The sequence below is a fragment of the Girardinichthys multiradiatus genome, chromosome 6 (assembly GCF_021462225.1).
Source record: "Girardinichthys multiradiatus isolate DD_20200921_A chromosome 6, DD_fGirMul_XY1, whole genome shotgun sequence".
Lineage (NCBI taxonomy): Eukaryota > Metazoa > Chordata > Actinopteri > Cyprinodontiformes > Goodeidae > Girardinichthys > Girardinichthys multiradiatus.
This window is the reverse complement of record NC_061799.1, coordinates 8,734,155-8,746,163: the sequence shown is the minus strand read 5'-3', so window position 1 is coordinate 8,746,163 and position 12,009 is coordinate 8,734,155. Positions and strand designations below refer to the sequence as shown.

The window sequence follows — 12,009 nt, the reverse complement described above, 5'->3', positions numbered from 1 at the left end:
AACATTTTGTAGTTAGGGTGAAGTAGGACATGATGGAAATCAGCCATGCAGCTGCAAACAACTTGAGTGGTTAATGACTTTCTCTGTTGATGTATGTCAGGAAAGCACCAAACCTCCCTCACCAATCAGGGCATACAGCAGGTTTTTTTTTTTTTCTCTACAAACAAAAGAAACCCATACTCTGTAGATGAATTCATGCTTTCATGAAAAACTTCTGTTCTGCCCACCTCCAGTGATTGCAATTTGCAAGGGGTTGGACACAGCAGAGATGCTATATTATCTTCCTGGATACTTTAAATATACTACTATTTCTGGGTGAAAAAAGACTTTAAATACAATTTTCAAAGCCAACTGTTTGGGTAATATAAAGTATGTAAAACATGAAAAAATGAAGGGAGACTGTGGACTCTTAAAATTCCATGTTGCCATCAAGATATCAGTGCGAAGACCATCCTATGTGATGGATAAAGCTTTGAGATAGGTTAGGATGGAAACTAAACTGCAGGTTTTGTGCACATATGGTGTTATAGCTCTGGTGGGAGATATTCTCAGTTAAACATAGCAAAGTGGAATTGGGAGGACAAGAGCCAGAAGGCTGTTGTGGTTCCCACCATGGTCCTTCAAGCATTTCATCCTCAAGTTGAAATTTGTTGTCATTTAAAAGCAGTTAAAGCTCTTGTTATCTCTATAATTGAAGACTATCAAGTTGTTCAGGAAAGGAAGTTGGGGACAGAAAAACACTGACATCCTCTTTGATTTTGAAAGAGCAACTGAAATCTTTGCATTAGTGAGACAGAGCCGTGTAAGCTGTTTGCCATCTAAGCACAAAACCCCAGTGGTACAAAACATACACACCAAGAGAGAAATTGTGAAAAATAAGACAGACTACATTTTTATCCATAAAGTATGAAAAGGACACAGGAGAAAAGAAAGATTAAGAAAAAACAAAAAACCATTCATCTCTTTTTCAGGACAGCTGTTGCCTGGCAACAACCAAGGCATCAGAATTACTCCAAACCACTCCTGAGTTGGGCCTAGAATGCAGTACTGCATAAGTTATATGTGATACTGTAATTTATATTTGACTGCTACTGGAGCTTTTGGCCATCTAAATTGACATGAAAAGAAGCATGATAAATAGAAAGTACACCTGTGATCCTGTAATCATTCTTTTTATCGTATGTATCAGGAGATATGAAAAATGAAATGGTCTTTACCAGATTCTCAAATTAAGGGTCTAAAAACCCACCATAGTTTCTACACTGCTATTATGTTTTAGACAAAGATGAAGCCAAAATTAAAAACTGTGTGTGGAAAGTAAGTTGAAGGAAGTGCTGCATCCATAGGATTCAAGAGGGATTATCAGCAACATGCTGCTAATTAGGGGAATTTTAGTAATGGATCATCGTAAGGTGTCTACTGTCTGCATTTTTAATGCATGAGTTTTGGCAGGTTGGTGATCTGGAGAGTAGAGGTGTGTGTTTATACAACCCCCAAATAAGAGAGAAATCAGCAATGACCTTGGAGCAGCAACTAACCATCAATCTGGGAAGGGTTATAAGGTCATTTCCAAACAGATTCCAGCAAATTCATCCCAAAGTCAGACTGTGCAATGCTCAAAGAAATTGCTATACCTTAGTGTATGCACCTCATGTAGCAAATTAAACGTTAAAGTCCATGACAGTACATGTAGAAAAATACAAAACAAATATTGCTTTTGAAACAATACTTTGTGGACGGTAGAGATGTTTGCCCATAATGCACAGTATGATGTTTGGCAAAAACCAAACACATCAGCATAAACATCTACTATTAATTCAATTATGGTGCTGGAGGGGTGATGATTTGAGTTTGTTTTGCAGCCACAGGACCTAGCAACCTTGCAGTCACTGAGTTGACCTAAGTTCTTCTGGCTAGTTAATTATTCTGCAGTCAAATGTGAGACTGTCTTTCTGACAGCTGAGATGAAGAAATGTGGACCAAAATTTCTTCTGAGTGATAAACTCACAAGAAGCAGAAACAGATACTTCAAATGCTGCCAAAGATGGTTCCAAAACTTCTACAGCTTTTGTATTTCCAACTTTTAGTTTTATGTCTTACAGCGCTAGAGGTTAGATTTAATCTTTTTTTCATGACAGCACAATTTCCTTTGAGATCATTAATAAAAATTCAATATTAGACTTTGCTGTAAAAACGTCATTAGCATTGTTATTCCTAAGATAAGTGCAAAGAAAAATCAGTATATATACAGTCATATAAACGATGAAGGAATGTTTCCAGACAAAGAGCCAGAGGGTTGTACCTTTCAAACATACAGATCCATTCTCTTCTGGGTGGAAATCTAACGGAAAGAGGCAAGAGTGGAAGAGAGAGAGCGGCGGCAGAGAGTGCGTGCCCGATGACAAGCCATTGGTAAACGGGGCGACTAGGAGGGGGGAGTTACGTGGTCGCAGTTTAGGCCAATCGATGTGCTCGTGGAGTCGTGAAGGGGAACGAGCGCGAATGGCACAAATGGAACCTGATAAAAGGGGGCGCGTGCCTCAGCAAGCTCGCGGTGAGACGGACGGTGGAGCAGAGCGACAGCTGCCTCGTTGAAGAGAGGACACGAACCACCGCCGGTAAGAGGAAATTCATTCTGAATAGCAGGTCGCATTGAAATGTAATTTTTTGCCTCTCGTAGCTTTTCGTCGAACTTATTCTTATAAGCCAAAACGTTTTTTGGTTTATTTTTAAAAAGCCATTCTCAAGCCTAGAGCTTGCGTGGCTTTCCTTTGAAGTTTTGACACATTTGGCATCGTCCTAAGTCTTATCTTGAGCATTCCTTTAGAAAAAAACACATCATGTAGTGAAGATATTTTACAGGAAACATAATCAGCAGTCTCGAGTTTCTTTGAACCAGATAATTACGGAGGTTTGTTGCGTTTTTGTTCTACTGCCCTCCTTATCTTTGTTTCCACTTTGCGGTGCAAGCATCTCTCTTTTCGACAGTTCCGTTTCATTGTGTGTCACATTTCAAAGACCTTTCTCAGCCAGCGATAACATGACAGTGATACGTTTTTTTTAGATGTCGTGATGAGGTCAAATGGAGATAAGTTTGAAAATAGTCTGAAAAGCATTTCAGTTTTAAGATCGTTTAAGTAAGAGGTGATGAAGAGGTTGAAAGAAACATTTGGATCAAGTGATGAGATGTAAAGCCAGAACTGACAGTAAGGGAGGGTTGGCTTGGTTGGTCTTTAAACTGTCTACTGCCATTAGAGAATCAGTCAGTTTATTTAATAATGAAGGTACAGGCAAATGAGTTTAACCTAAAGGCCACTCTGACGGATAGTTTTAAGTAGGCTGTGAAATCAAGATAGAACGCCTGCGGGGATTTAATATATCTATTGATAGGCAGCAGCAAAATCTTTGATGTTTTTGTAATTGTTTGAGATGTTTCAAACCATCACACTTATAATGAACCATTTAACATCTGCTCTGGTATGTAAGCCTATTTCCTTCTAAAGTCGTACATATCATGGCATAATAAAAAAACAATCAGATCCTTAGGCTCTAAAATCTCTTAAAATTAACCTCGGGTGTACAAAACAAACAACAGATTCCACACTGACATTATAAAAAAAAAATTATAATAATAATAAAGCCAAATTGGAAAAGCAATTTGTGGAGATTTGTTTATATACAGCTCTCTTAAGGTCTTACAGTAGCATTTCAGTTATGTTGAGGTTTGGACTTTGACTGGACCATTTCTACACCTTCACTTGTTTGTTTTTTGCCATTCTATTATAGATCTGCTGCAATGTTTGTCACCAATGTCCTGTTGTATGGCCTAACTTCAGCCACATTTTAACTGTGGCAGTTGCCCCTGGATCCCTTATAGAAAAGGTAAAATTTACATTTTAGATTCTAGAATGCTTTGGTATTCAGAGGAGTTCAAGGTTGTCTCAACAACTGCAAAGTACCCAAGTCTGTGGATGCAAGGAAAGCCCAAACTACCCCTCCACCACAATGCTTAACATTGGATAACAAGTGATTGTTTTTTTTGTCAATATGCTGTGTTTCATTTTATGGATTTTGGCTTAAACATCTTTACTTTGGTCTCATTTGTCCAAGGGACATCATGCAGAAGAAGTTTTGCAGTTAATTCAAATGGAATTTTGCCACCATGTTCTTTTTAAAAAGAAGAGAATATCTAGTGGCAACCATTCCAAGCCTCCCCTACTTGTTCCATCTTTTTGTAACTACTGTCACAGCAGCATGCTCACTGAGATCTGTAGAGACTGGGATTGCAGTCTTAGGGTTTTGTGATTTTCTCTGAACGTTGTGCAGTCTGACCTTGAGGTGTATTTACTGTGACATCCGCACCTTGGAAGATGGTCAAATGACTAAAGTGTTTTCCACCAGCGAAAAAAACTTTCACAAAGTTGAATGGTGTACTTTAAATTGTATAAAAATAATATTATTACCCATTTATAATGATGGGCTACTTTTTTACAGTGTTTTTTCTTCTTGGCATTGTATTAGCACATAACTGTGTACTCCAGGGCAGCAAACCCTTAAAATCTCAGATTTATTGAGCAGCAGCACCTGGCTGCTACTTCTCCACTTTAATTTCTCCTATCTTTATTAAATAATGACAGAATGGAATTTGTTGTGTGTTTTTTCCTTGGAGTTGATATTTGAACATTATTAGGACCTGCTAAAGACCAGATCATCTTTATCATGTCCTTATGAAAACATAGGCTTAAAGGCGGGCGTACTTTCTTTTACCACAACAGTAATTTCTAAAGGTAATACTAATGCCAGAATGAATTAGAAAATAGTTAGAAATGTTAGAGTTAAATTTCTTTTTTTTAACTGAAAGGAACTCTTGTTTTAGGAATGGTGAGTCTGTCCAAGTCATGGTTATCAACACAAAGCTGATTCGTGGCTGGAAAATTATGTTTACATCTCTTATGTAAATCAGATTTTTGGACCTGCGTCTGACCAATCTTCATCAACTAGTTGTAACTTGTACTTGTTTTTGATTCAGTTCTTTTAGGACTGGCCTAAAGCATTTGTGTAGTCTGTGCAAGGTGGTAGGGTATGATCTCAACAGATCATTGAGCTTGTATTATCAGGGTGTGTTAAAACAACACAGCACATCCAGCTGCTTTTTCAAAGTGTTGCCAGACTGATGAGTCAGTGATCGGCTGCTTGGTGGTGTTAATGCTTATGTGACTGACTGCTCTGCTGCCTTCTCTGTCAGAGACTGGTGATGGTTTTGGCTTCCAGATGATGTGTACTTGCCCTGTCTGTGTAAGGCTGGCTGTTTGTCATTCTCGGAGCTGTGGTGATCATTCAGCTAACAGTGAACACAGAGAGCACTCTGTCATGTTTGCTTGTTTGTGTGCGTCCTGTAACTGTCAAATGAACACTGCTGCAATTGTGCTAAAAAGACGTCACATGCGACCGCTGATGTTCTTCTCATCGGGACCTTTTCCATCAAACTTAATTGGTGGTAGTGCTTACTAAGCATCCATTCTTTGTTTTTTGACTGAGACAAACCTTCGCCCAAGCACCGCCAACCGGAGCTTTCCCAGCCCCGGTTTGCTGCTGGACCAGAGAAAAGAACTGCTTTCGTCTGGAGTTAGGTAGAGGTGGGCTCGTTGGGAACAGCAGCCAAGAAAAATGTTGTGAATGCCATGTTTAAAACTCTTTACTCAGTCAAATTTAAAACACGGCAACAGTAAAAACACTTCTACCAACGAGGATAAAATGTCGGATTAGCATCAGAATAACCGAAGCTGACTGTCTCTTGTCTACCTGCAGTTTATTTTGAAATCACTCATCACAGAGTTTAAGTAGGTCAATGGATCACTTACAGCTCCACTCACAGCTGATGTTCTTCCTCTGAATCTATAAATGTTATTTCTGACTTGGTTCTTTAGCACTGTTGTTCTTTTAATGCGGTGTTTATAAATCTTATTTTAAAGGTTCTGTTTAAAACTAATCAGGACTGTAAAGCATTCCCAAGCACCAATAGTTTTTCAAAAACAGTGGTCATAAATTAAGGTGGGGAAACTATAGCATCTATCCACAGGGATACTTGGATAAGTGATATTATTGTGTTGTTAAATTTTCTTCATGCAGTACAATTTTTCACAAAAACTCAAAATCAAACGGGGGAGGATGAAAGAATAAATTAAAGAGATGTTTAATATGATGTAATGACGTGGCTCCGGATTGGCTCTCTGGTGGTGGAAATCAAACTGGTTCTTTTACAGAACCAGTTAAGAAGTGGCTCTAGCATCATCCCTGGTAAGAGCTGGAACGTCCTTAGTGGAAAAGCCTTATCAGTATGTTTTAAAGTCACTTTTCTCATAGTGGGAGGGTGATCCAATATGGTAAATAATTAATGTGTATTCTACGCATGCTGTCATTCTCTGTGATATTCTGTGCAGCTGAAGCTTTTTGTGCTTCAGCTGCACAGAGAGAAAGTCTGTGCGGAAACTATGATGCAGCGTGTCAGATGGTTAGAAAATGTAATTCCTGCCTTTGTAATATTGTGTTTTCTGTCATTCAGGTCGGCAGTCTGCTCGCACAAATTGAGCTTCTCCTATCATCACTGCCTCTAAGACTACAGCTTCATCTGTAAGTATATGTGACTGCATGAGTGGATGGATTAAGATGTTTTTAATGCTGTTAGAAATGGGCCAATATAATAAGCTCCAGTAAAATGTTCTGTGTCAAATTCAAATACAAAAATGTATCACATGATCTAGTTCCCTTTAGTTAAAACAGAAGCTGTTTAATTACTGCTAAATACACTGCTAATAAAACATAATGGTTTTTAGTTATGATAATGCTCTCTATAACATATATTTATTGTTACATTGTTATATTTACAGTGAATACATCAATTAAAGCAAATATTTTGTAGTAGTTTTAAGGAAACACACCTATTGACATTTGCTGAAATTGGTTGAAACGTTTAGTTTTTGGTTGAAACTGAAGTTGAAATCTATGCCATCACTTGCTCTCTGGTTAATCTGGCAAATAATTATCTGAACACTTCAGAGAAAGGAGTTGAATTTTTATTCTTAGAAGGTCAGTTTATTCTTCAATGTGTAACAAGAAAATAAAATGAAAGATGGTGACGTCACAGAAAGTGACAGGCTCAGCTATGACTTTGCAGAATATTGGGAGTTCCACAGTCATGATCCCAATAGACACACACTATTTAGAAACGGGGTACATCAAAAGTGGCACGCATACTTCAAAGACGTGACGAGGCTTGATGTGATACAAAATCCCTTTCTTTTCCTTAGACCTTTAGACCCACACCACATGTTTTTCAAAATTTCCACAAATGACAGCGTGATGGTGGCTTAGTTAAAGTGATTGATGGATAGAGTGACGAAGACTAAATTCCCCACCTTAGTTTCCCCACCATGAATGTTTTTCTCGACTGGTAAAGCAAACAACACAAACAACTACATTTGTATTTCTTGTACGCAAAGGAAAATTCTGAGACCCTGTATTCAGACAGCTGACAACATGTGCAACAACAGGTAGGGGAGGGGCAGCACTGTGCTACGCTATACTCCACTTTAAAATGATAGATGTTAATGTTTAGACATTTTTGAATAAGAGCTTGCCCATATTAAAGAACAAAACATATTTAAATCACTTTGGAGTTGTTTTGATATGTAGACAACCCATTGTCCCAGCTGTACCTGAATGCAGCATGTACAACTGTGGGAATATAACCTTCATCAATGGAGATTCCTCTGACTTACATGTATGCATGTATATACATGTATGGATTTCAGGCTGATTGGATGCTACAGGTAGCCATTTGAACATCAGCTGATTTTTGTCCAGTACCAGTGATGTTTACATTCAGCTTAAAGTTGCTTCAGGTTTTTCCATTAAGTGCAGCACCAGCTATGCGCCTGATTGCTGTTGAAACATGCGTACGCTGACATCACGTTTTGGTTTGATCCACCTTTATTTCTCCATTGTCGCTCCATGAGAAACATCAATGTTCCCAAATAGCAGAGTTTAGTGCTACCTCGGAGTCCTCCCTGGTCTGTCAGTTTTTAAGGTAGCGCAACAGAACGTTGCATTGTGCCCTCAGTTCCGCACATAAACACTCCACATGGGTTCAGGCATAGAAAACACTATATTTGTTAAATACACTGTGTACTAAACCGACAGGGCTGTACCAGATATTTTGGTATAAATGTGTGTACCTTTACACCACTAATCACAAGTAAAATCTGTGCAAAATGTCACCTCTGGGTTAGTTGTCATCTGTCGCATTTCTGCTTACATGAAGTAGGGTTGCATACTGTTTTAGAAATATGACAGACTAATTGAACATGGTTATTTAGAAGTTGTGTTTTCCTTCTTGATTGGTTGACAAGTATTCTGTAAAACAAGACACTTATATTGAAATGAAACAAAAACAAATCCCAGATTAATTAATTGAACTGAGTGTTTTTTCTTCCTGTGCTGCTCCTTGAGTGGTTTAAGGTGGGTTTTACAGGATGCTGTTTAAGTGAAGCTTCAAGCCTAAACCATAGCTTTGTCTCATTGTTTAAGTCAAGTAGACATCAAATATGCTCTAACTGTAGTTAGATATCTGTGATGTTAGAGATGGAACTAACATAAACAATGAGATCTACCTCCTTGTCAAAATAAACACAACCTGCTCTCCTACTTCTATCCCACTAAGTCATTTAGTATGTTTTAGTGACTCTAGAAATGCAAAGTCTTTTTCTAAACGTTATGAAGTGCTGACACGTTTCCTGAGTGACAGTGCCTCATCAGATGTTTGATAGACCGACTTGAATAAGGTTTGCCATTGTGTTTGTATCTGAGCTCATATATATATTTTTTAATTTTAAGACATGGCTCACATTCAGTTATTGGTTGTGTTTAGCAGAAAGCATCAAACAGTGACTCACTAACTCCTACAGCTGCCATTTAGATGGTCCTCTTTCCTTTATTGCAGCAGTGTAACACAATGGGTCCCCAGTGAAATAATTATATATCTGTGACATCAAAATGTAGGTGAGGTAAAAATATGCCTGTTATGAGTGTCTTATGAATTGTTTGTTATTTTGGAGCATAGTGCAGGGCAACAGTTTATACAAAAGCTTTTTACATAACAGCTATGGTGGATACTTTCGATTCGATTCGGTTCAGTTTATTTATATACCGCCATTTCACAGCAAATATAAGGCACAAAAAAGCCACTTCAATTATGCAGGCAGATTTAAAGTCAATTACATACAATCCAATTTGATCGTAAGTATTAAACAGTTGAGATTGTTTTCCAAATTGGTAGAAACAGTCTTCTATCTAAGGATCTTTGTTAACAATTAGTGTAGTTTGCAAGAAAGTAAAGCTTGAATTCAGTTTGCCTCTGCAGTTGTTGTTTCATGTTGCTAATGCCAAGTTTAAATAATGAATAATGACCTTATGTGCAGTTCTAATATAATAAGCACATGTTGTGTCTGCAGAACAATGCTGGGACATTTGGCTCAGTAGCAGCAGGCTCAGAAGGTCTGGTATGCCCCTTGTCTCTCTGTCTTGTTCTCTCTCAGCCTGTGCAGTAGGGCAGTGGGTTCCCTGCATGTGGCCTCCACAGTGACGTCATCTTTCAGAAGCCACAAATCTGTGTGTTGTTTCTCTCCCTCCTCAGCAAACTCCCCTCAGTCCTCACTGATCTGAAAAGCTCATTACTGCTGACATCTGCTCCTGTGCAGAATGCAAATACACACGCAGAAATATTTCCACTTTGGCCCAGTCTATCATGGTTAGGTCTGACAAACGGGAATACAATAGACCTTTTTATAAATAATGCAGTAGAAGAATGGTATATTACAGTGTAATTGAAAATCTACATTTGTTTCAGTAATTCAGTCAAAAAGTATTGATTTATCACATGATATTACATCAGACCAGTTAAAAGGATTTTAATACAGAAATGTAATGGCCTTCACAATCAGAAGTAAGACTGTTGACCTGACAGTGTTTCAGCATACAGTCACAAGGAGGGTAAGTCACCAAAAGTCATTGCAAAATAAATAGAGTGGAAGGAAAAACTGTGGTACCAAAAGGTGCACTAGAAACAGGAATAACTGCAGCCTTAAGAGGACTGTTAAACAAGGGTTATTCAAATATTCAGGTGGGATATGCAAGGTGTTTGGATTGCAGCTGGATTCATTGCAGCAAGACTCAAGACACGCATGCAGGATATGGGCTACAACTGTTACATTCTTTGTGTTTAAGCCAATTTGTGAACTAGAGACATCATCAAAAACATCTTACATGAAGAGCAATAGTACTGAACTGTTGCTCAGTGATCTAAAGTCATCTTTTTAGAGTAAAGTAAATTTGCATTACATTTAAAAATCAAGGATTTTCCCAGAGCCTGGAGAAGGAATGGAGAGGTACAGAACCTTAAGTTATTTCAGGTCTGCTTTTAATAGTTAGTGATGGTTTGGAGTGCTATGTAATCTTCTGGTGTTGGATCACTTTGTTTCCTCTGGTCATCTACCAGTACATTTTAGAGCACTTCATGGCTCCCTCTGCTGACAAGCTTTGTCAAGATTCTCATTTCATTTTCCAGTAGGATTTCATTAATAACCATGGCAGTACTTTGCTCCGTTAGCTAGTAAACTGCCTAGAGTTAAATCCCACAGAGAATCTGGGGTATGGTCAAGAAGAAGATGAGACACCAAAACAAGGAGCTGAGGCTGCTTGTTACAAGAGTGTTTTACTAATGTTTCACAAACATTTTCTGTTCCGACGCACATACTTTTCTCCCAAAACACACAAAACAAAACCACCACCGCCATGAAACAGCGTGTTTGGTTCTGAAATTTCTTGATGGTCCTTAAGTGAACCACCGTCTTCAGGAGGAGGGAGTAGGCAGAGATCAGCTGCCCGTAATCGGACGGACTTCATTGGATCAGACGACTGGAATATACTGCTGAATCTGCGGGGCACAAATATCCGATATCCAACCTAAAACTAAAGTCACCACCATCAGAAGTCCACTGTTTTGCGCTTTAAAGTCCTTGTCCTCATTATTGTCATGGCTGAGACAAAAGCTTCCTCTTAAAGTCCAAAACGTCTTCAGGCAAACTTTGGAGGATCACCAGTCCAGACAGCAGGGCTGTGTTCCTGATATTTATCCCATTGGATCATAAATAAAAATAGTTATATAAGACATCCTTGCATATACAATAATACAAACATTAGTATTTAGTTTTTTAAAGTTTTTATTTTCTATTAAATATTTTATTTTTCACTGTTTCACGCAGATGACTTTAATGTGACAATACAATAGTCACAAAATAACGTTAATAGCAGCACAGCGCACTATACTGATGGCTGGAGACAGGGCCGCCATTGCTCCAGCCGTCAGTGGTTCAGTGGAAACACAACAGGTACCGTACAGCGTAGAGATAGACCGAGTGGAGCAGAGCCGCGCCGCCAAAAATGATCCAGTAGAAAAGGGGCAAAACTGTGGAAGAAACAATGACATCTTCTTTTTATACCAGACTTCATGCAAAACCTGAGACAAATCTTGCTTTGAGTTTCATCTTTACACACAAATTCATAGATTTCTGGATGAGAGCCACAGATTTTTTGTTCCTAAATATTTTTCCCCACTGACATACTATTTTGTCCAAATGTCTTTTAGAATAGCAGAAAACATTTATGTTTATACAGGTTTGTCAAAGCTCTTTCCAAAAGTGAAGTGAAATAAAGTGAAAAAACAAGTGAGATGAAGAGCAAGTGTCAGTTTAGTTGTGGGTTCAGTGAAAAGTTAATAACACTGCTATTATTTGGGAGTGACCTCAGCAATCAGGAATGTCGGTTGGCAAACCTCTAATGCAACAGCAAGGTCACATGCACAAGCACTTACTGACTTGGGTTAGAAGTAATAGCAGATGGAATTTAAAGGTTTAAAAAAAATAAATCTGAATTATTTTAGATTACATTTCTGAT

General features: G+C 38.4%; 1 protein-coding gene across 2 annotated transcripts in view; it reads left to right on the top strand.

Moving 5' to 3' along the window:
- Positions 1-2,398: 2,398 nt before the first annotated feature.
- The window catches only part of LOC124869281 (cAMP-specific 3',5'-cyclic phosphodiesterase 4B-like), an 88,969-nt gene continuing 79,358 nt past the window's right edge, over positions 2,399-12,009 (top strand). The window contains exons 1-3 of one of the 2 annotated variants that reach the window (XM_047367048.1): positions 2,399-2,618; positions 3,787-3,882; positions 6,563-6,630. The gene's annotated coding sequence lies outside the window, so the exon portion shown is untranslated. The remainder of the gene's footprint in view (positions 2,619-3,786; positions 3,883-6,562; positions 6,631-12,009) is intronic. The other variant, XM_047367047.1, reaches the window with a different exon arrangement.